Here is an 8,379-nt window from a genome sequence, read left to right as displayed (position 1 = left end):
GCTCCATAGACTCCCATTCAACTTCTCTCATCAAATCCAAAGTGAATAAAATGTGTCCATCAGTTATCTCGGTGTTGTTAGCTAAAGTCACTCCTTCTTATTAGTTTTCTGGAGGTCCATCTGAAAATAATCCCTCATTCATTAGAAAAGAAGATTCAAGAAGACCTGTTTTTGGGGGCGTGTCTGTTTGATTGACAGGCCTGTGGTGCAGTCAGGTTACAGCTATCGGTGGGCGGGACGTAGTATCGTCAGGTTTCCAATCAGATCGGTCAGATCCACCGCTGGCTCCTCCCCCAGCTCGTCCAAATATGGTCACTTCCTGCTCCAAACCGCTCCGAACTAGCAAGATGGTGACGGACAGAATCTGAACTGGAGGATTCATAACGTTCACAAACCAACGATGACATCACTGATGGTTGATGACATCACTGATGGTTGATGACATCACTTTATTTCATCCAGACAGCAGGACGTCTCACGGCCCCCCGGGGGGGTCGAATAACGACACGATATAGTATATATAGTATATATATATATAGCTGATATAGTACAGGAAGCTTCACGACGGAACATTTAAGACTCGTATAGACGTCTCCGGGGATATTTAAGACCTTACATTTACAAAAAATATGAAATACACTGGAACCGAAACTCTAAATGTTTAAAAAGGTAAAGATTGAAACAAAACAAAATGAGCCTCTTGGACTAAATATTTGACTGACTGAATTAAAGCTCTACGTCTGTGGACACTTCCTGTTTGACCTGATCTCCATGATGTTCATCCTCCGGTATTTTCACCACTAACAGATGACTTGGATCATTTTCCTCAATAAATAAATGATCAAGTGTGATATTTTTGTCTTGTTTAATCAGGTCATCTAATTTTAGGAGTTGTGTGAAAATCTGATGTTGTTTTAGGTCACATTGATGCAGAAATATAGAAAACAGGAATGAGTCGTGGTTTTCAAATATTTGAAGTTATTTAAATATATATTTTTTTAAATCAAATAGTTTACGCAGCTATCATCTTATTCTCTTTTTTTTTATTAGCACCTGGAAGTAATACGTAACTACTATCAGAAGGTGGCGGTAATTCACATAAAAGCAGTTTGCCAAACACATTTAAACAGCATGAGGTGAAGAACGCGTTGCTAACAGGCTGCACAGCTTCGCAGGTAAAACCGAGAAGCTTCAGTACGAACGGCAGAAACACGCAAACACGACTTCAGCCGACAGGAAGTTCTGTGTGAAACTCTTTCAGAAAATAAATGAAATTTAGGTGCAATCAAAATGCTGCAGATCATCAGTCTGACACAGCTGCACACAACCATCAGTTCTCTGATCAACGATCACCGACCAGCTTCATCACCTGACGAAGTAAGTTTGATGTTGGATGTGTTGGACATCTGGTGGTAAACAATGGCTCGTACAAAACGACGGTTTTTTGAAGTGCTTGGTGAGTTTACGGGGTGTGCGGGGGAGGGGTCTCTTCGATTAACAGTCGAATAGTTTCCCCGTGAATATCGGATGGTATTTTTTTCTCAGTGAATTCATCTTTCTGTTCAGATTGAAACCGACGACGGACGTTTATCTTCATGTCCTCTCTGCTGCCGTGGAAACGTGAACCTCGTTACATCCGTGGTTTCCCAGCCTTTACTTCCCATTCGCTCCATCATCATCATCATCATCATCATCAGCATCATCATCATCATCATCATCATCGTCGTCATCATCAACGGAGCGATGCCCCCCCCAATCTGTCACTTCACCTCCCTCTCTCCTCTTGCGGCTCTCCCATGACGTGACTCTAATAATAGCTCCCTGAAGTCGGGCCCCCCCCCCCCCCTCCCCGAGGGGTGTCTGTTGGTGTTGAAGGGCACTGCATGAATTGGCTGCGCTCGTCTCCCAGCATGCTATGGGGCTTATAAATAGCACCGGAGAAGGAAGGGGGGATCTGCATTGGCATTATATAAGCATCCCGTGTGTTTATGAATGAGGGGGGGAAGGGGGGGGGGGGCGTTTGGTACAGTCATAAATCCTGCTGCAGCTTCTGCTAACTCCCCCCCCACCCGCCCTCCCCAGCCCACTCATCCATGTGTGAACATATTGAAATGTTTTACATGAATAAGGGATAAGCAAATAGTATTTTTCTTTGCGTTAATCAGGGCGGCTGCAGCTCGATGAGGCGCTCAGCAGAGCCCCCCCCCCCCCCCCCCCCCATTGTCAGAGTTTAATCAGCGCTGTGCAGGAAATGGACACGACATTGAAATGTTTGCCTGAAAAGGTCTGCAGTTATTTGGAATAAACCTCAAATTAAAAATGAGGTTTTTAACCGATAGAAATAAAGAGATTTTCAGTTTCAATCATCTCAGTAGCAACAAATTTGAACTGTGTTGAATGCATGAATTAAAGTTTGATTTCTTCCGCTACTGTTAAATTAATATTTAGAAGAAGTGAGCTCAACGAGAAAAACACAAAGAAGCTTCAATAAAAGCTCAAACAGAAAAAAAGAAAGTAGAAAACATGGTGGAAATATATTTCTATTAGTTCAACGGTTTTCAGTTTCAAACGCTGAGGTCACATGATTCACGTCATCGATTTCAATTTGGATGTGATTTCACTTCTTAATAAATGGCTTGTTAATAACGTGGCACGCGATATGGTTTTACTTGCAGCATCAATCCACTGACTTCCTGCTCATCTTCCCATCGTCCAGCTCCTCCTCCTCCTCCACCTCCTCCTCCTCCTCCTCTTCCTCCTCTTCCTCCTCCTCCTCCTCCTCCTCAGCGAGCTTCAGCACTTTGTTCTTAACCAGCGTGTTTATTAGATTAATATTTCATGTGCTTCCATCTGATTCTCCACCATCCCCCCCCCTCGCTCCATCTCCCGAGGTTTTCCCCAACGAGGAGCTGCGAGGAAGATGTAGGCCGAGATGATGATGGAGGAAGAAGAAGAGGAGGAGGAGGACGGAGGGAGCGATGAAGAGCCCCGTGGAAAAAAAAAAAAGAAAAGGAGGAAGGCTTAATGAGCATGTTGCCCCTGATTTGGGCACGAGCACGATGAGGGAGATGACAGGGCCTTGCGTCGCCATGGGGGATGCAGCGTCGGGCTGCATGAAGCAGCCCCCCCCCCCCCCCCCCCCCCCCCCCATCATCATCCTCTCTGCTGCTCATCGCATGAAGAAGACCGGAGCTCACAGGAAGTGCAGCCACTTACAGCCAACGTTAACGCTCTGCAGCGGGCGATGATGGAAATATGTGGATATAAAACTGTGAAATTAAAGATTAAAAGAAGAAAACATCCTTTTTACTTTACAAGCAGGAAGGAGGCAACACGTGCTCCAACCTGAGAGATCTGGAAATCTTCCATCCAGCTCAGCAGGTACGAAGGTAAACAGGATCTGTGTTGCAGTCTCACTGACTAACAAGGTTCCCCTTTTAATACTTCTCTAAATCCTCCAATCACGGCCTCCCAGTCGAGGAAACCGCCGTCCTACGGCAGCTTAGCGGCTGCAAAACGGCAGCGTGGTGGAGGCGTGGTGGTGGTGGTGGGGGGGGGGGGCTCTGTAAAGTTCAAGTGCACGTTCAAAGTTTCCACTTGCTTAGAGAAGGGATTTGAGGCGTCCGTCTTGAGTTTCAGCAGCAGCTGTAATCCGACACGCGGCCGGTTATAGCAGCTCGTATCAGCTGACGGCCGGCCGGCGATGAAGGATGAAGTCATCCCCGCGGCAACGTGTGAATATGTGTGTTCAGCACTCTACCGGCGACCAACGGAGTCTCCGTTCGTTCTCGTGTTTTCGTGCTTCCTCTCAGCTGCATTAATTCCTCCGCAGCCCGAAGTCCGAGTTTGGAAGTTCGCTCGTCATAAAGTGTTTTAACAACCAAAAAGAAGAGTTGAACCTTCTCACAGGTTCTAAATCTGACTTCAGCCCTGCGTGTCCAGACCTCCACCGCGCTGCACCGCCGCTGGAGAACCATATGCACCATCATATCCTTCTGCTATCGGGGCGAACGCCACTTTGGTTGGTTTGTATTCCTTTAAACTGACAACAAGCATCGGGAGAACTTGTTCTTCTTCTGGAGGAAGATTCACACGTTAAAATATCGAAATCTCTGCAACAGACCGGAAAGAAGAAGCTGGTGTGTCTTACTGCACAAACCAAGTCTTTGTTAAAACTTTTCAGCCTTTAGGAAGCTGACGACTGATAACTACAGCAGAAAAATATCAAATATAATGATCCGGCCAAAACAACTGCAAAGAGATGCAAAATGACTGCAAACACAAAAATAGACACAAAAATACTGAAAAGGAATAAATAACTCGCAAAACAGACACAAAAACTCAAACTCAAGTGCAGATGTTTTAGACCCTGTTTCCGTCTGCAGTGGATCTAACTCTGAACAGGTCCTACGTTTCCCATGATGCAACTCAGCAGCAGGTTTTCAACAAACCCGGCCTGCTAAATATTTTCAGCCTTGAAGAGTAAAAGTGGCATAATGTCCCTTTAAGAACCGGACAAAGCTCTCCGCATTCACTCCCACGGAAGACGCGAGCCTCGCTGGAGTCGAGCCGGATTATAATCCTGCCCATTAAATCTCAGAGGTCAAAGTTCACCATAACATGGATTGAAGCTCATCGTAAGTCTTCTGGCAGATTGTGCAGATTGGCTGCATGAGTGAGCACAAAAACATTTCCAACGTGCGCGTCTAATTTAGACGAGTTGGGGGTTTTACACGCTGCTCAGGATGCAGCCGTGGACGTGCAGTTCCTCTGCCCGCCACCAGCGGTCGCTGCAGCACCCGCTGGACCCTTATTTCTCACAGCTTCGCGAGAGTAAGTTTTAAAAAAAGAAGATAATGAATGAATTTGATTTTGCAGGTGCGTCAGCCGGATAGACTTCTGCACCATCAGCACATTTTAAATTTAGTTTGGAGGAATTCAGTCGCAGCAGCCGCGCAGCAGAAAGTCGGCCACCTGTCGGCCACTTACAGTGACACACTAACGCTGCAGCTACAAATATAGTTCAGTCACCCACACGGCGCGACCTTCATCCACGCACAAGGACACGCTGTACAGTCCTCCGGCACTCACGCTCAGCTTCATCAAGACGTTCAGCTTCTCTCGGTGCTTTTATTGAGATGCAAATTTGACCGTTTATCTCTAAAGACTGATGTAAATATAAACCTCGATACTTACAGATATGATCACAAGTTTATAAACAGAAATAGAATAAAGGATACAACAAAAAAGTGCAGAGAGTTTATGTCGATATTAAAAGAGTTGTGTGGGAGATAAAAACACATTTAGCTCAAAGTTGGACAGATAAACAAACATCAACGTTTGGGATATTAAATAGGAAAGAATTTGCTCCAGCGTTGTCATATCAGTAATCAATAATAGACTAAGATAATATAAAAGCATATAAACAAACTAGCAGATGAATATTTAGGTGATTAGATGAGCTGACAAGTATCCCGTGATGTCGATCTCTGATTGGTCAATTTGGTTCATTTCTGTGTTTCCTTTCAAGTGCGACTGAAACTGTAAAACAGTGAAGATCAGGAGAGGTGCAGGAGCTCCGAGCTGTTTACGACTCCTCGTTTCTCTGAATCTCTACAACAGAGCTGCAACGTGAGCCTCAACCACCGAGACACAGCAGCATGAAATAAAGCACAACGATCCTTTAACAGTCCAAAAACCATCCAGGTCCATCATTTAATGCCAAATCTAAACAACAGAAACCGACTTTCACTGCTTCGTCTTCCTCTTTACGCGTCTTTTTTTTTTTTGTCTCTGCTGTGACTGTTTGTCCACTAAGAGTCTAACTGGGACCGACTCCAGCTCTCCGGCCAGCTGATCCCCGACTTCCTGCCCACTGCTGGGTCCGTCTGCCGGCCTTTCACTCCTGCTGCCTCCAACAGGCTCCAATCTGCTGCACGAACTACACAACAGTCATAACCATATATATATACACACATATATATATATATATGTGTATATACATATATGTAATGATAATGAAATAAAAAAGCCGATTAATGACCTTCAAAATAAAATAAAAGAGGAAGGAATGTCTGTGGATGTTTGGAGCTGGAGCTGTCCGTGGTGCTGAACTCCGTCTCCGGGGATTTTTGGAAACGAATGAATAAAAATAAATGTACATCTCAACTACTTCCTGTTTGTTTGATAAAAAAAAAAAAAAATGATAAAAGAAAGAAATGAAGTCAGCTCGAGCTTTTTCCAACAAACGCGACAGAAAAACTGTTTCTGATTTCCTCAAGACTTAAATAAATATGTATATTTCCCCTTTAAAGCTTATTAATCACACACGAGTTTCCACTTCTCACGTTTGACTGAATTATTAAGGCTGCTGATGAATCTTCTCTGCAGATCTTTGTTGAACGCTGCCTGATTCATCTTTTTTTAGAGGCTGAATTTAAAGTCGTGGCGACCGGCTCCGACTCAGATGACCTCACCGACGGTGAAGGTGAGATAACCGCCGGCTCAGCGAGTCTCAGGAGCCCCGATGAAGTCAAATTAAGCCTCTGAGCAGCTCCCAGCTCAAGTTTTATAATTTATGCCAAATCCTTTATCTCCCTTATCAGCACATGTGGCTTTCAGCTTAAAGCAGGTTGGAGCACATAAAATGATATCTTCATTCTTTTACATCAGCATATTGTTTGGGAAGTTATCTGAGTGTGGTTATTAAAAGAGGCAGAATATTTTACAGGTGAAGAAACTTTAATAGAAGTGATGACATGAATAAATAAAGTAAAATCTGAATTAAAAAATGAATGCTGGGGAAATTTAAATATTTATAGAGAAAAGCACATAAGGTACGAGTTAAGTGATATTTTTACACACCTGTGATCAAATATGTGAAGTAAAAGAAAAAAGAAAAGTTCAATATAAAATTGTATAAGTGTGAATCAAAAAGTCAACATTCTGTTACTGAAAATGATCATTTTCACGATGTGCTTTAGCACTTTAACAATTTTAGTTCATCATGCGACAAGTGAGGTTAGTGATTTCAAAATATTAGATGTATTTGTATATTTAAGTCATAATTTAAAATAGTACATATTTGATCAATTAAAATGTTTGCATTTTTGTTTGCAAGATTTTTAAACTGTTTGAATCCTTTGTGTCGCTGCTGTGATGTAAATTATCATTTTTTTAAAATTCAGACTCGTTTGGCAATAAAATATCATCGTCATCATCCGTATTTGTGAGCTTCCGTTTCATTAAATAATTTTGACATAATTTCTCATAACTTTGACTTAACTTTATATATTTGACCTCATATTAAATTTGGACTTTTTTTTTTCTAACAATTATTATATTTTCATTGAACACGTGTGAATCAGTGTTTGGATGAAGTTGGTTATTGATCCACCTGGACCAGACTCGCACAGGTCAGAGGAAGTCTGCTGGGTTTTTGCCCCCCTGTTACCATAGCAACACCGGGGGTATTTACACCAACACGCGGGGCCCGAACCGTCGCGAGCTGCTCGGCAGCCAATTACCGGGGACAGTTTGATTCCCGCAGTCAGACTTTCAGACGGTTTGATACCTGCAGCGGAGACACGTCGGACCGGTTACATAACGTGATGCAGTGCGGCGCCGCACGTGCTGCTCCCCGTTAACGGTACCGTGCGCGCAAGGATCTGGGAGAACCGGAGCCGCCCGTTGAGTCGTGCAGCTCGGCCCGACCTGCTGTCCGGTTCCTCGTGCAGACACGTTACTGTAGAGCCAACTGTGTTTTACAGTCTGTCTGCATTGCGTCGACCCCCCCTCCCCTCCCCTCCCCTCCCCTCGCTCTCCCTCTCTCTCCTAACCCCTCCCTCCTCCTCCTCCTCTTCCTCCTCACTTCTTCTCCTCTCCTCATGAAATCCTGCAATATGCTTCTAAATTACCGGAGACTCGCGCTCTCTCCGGTGCGGGAGTCCGTTTTCCTTTAAAGTCTCTCGGCGGGTTTTTTTTTTTTCTTTTTCTCTCCTGTCGTTTTTTTTTTTTTTTTTTTTTTTTACCGCAGCAGAAAAACAAGAGCGCGCGCTGCGTCCTGCTGATGCTGCAGCGTCCGGTCCTTCCCGGTCCTCCCAGTCCAGTCCTCCCCATCACACCGGGACGAGCCTCGTCCAGCCTCCGGCTCTTCATCTCTCCTCTCCGTCTTCCTCCTCCTCCTCTTCCTCCTCTTCTTTTTTTTTATTTATTTATTTATTTATTTTTTTTAACCTTCCAGCATGATTTTGATAAACCGTCGGTCCGGTTTTGTGCCACTGAGCCGCCTTTCAGAGCCGTCTGAAGCCGCCGCCGCCACCGCCTCCTCCTCCTCTACCTCCTCCTTCTCCTCCTCCTCCTCCTCCTCCCGCGGGCTGC

Source organism: Embiotoca jacksoni, unplaced genomic scaffold, assembly GCF_022577435.1.
Source record: "Embiotoca jacksoni isolate LCO1_2020_lvr unplaced genomic scaffold, fEmbJac1.0.p SCAF_82, whole genome shotgun sequence".
Lineage (NCBI taxonomy): Eukaryota > Metazoa > Chordata > Actinopteri > Embiotocidae > Embiotoca > Embiotoca jacksoni.
The sequence above is the reverse complement of the archived record's forward strand: the minus strand, read 5'-3'. Positions refer to the sequence as shown.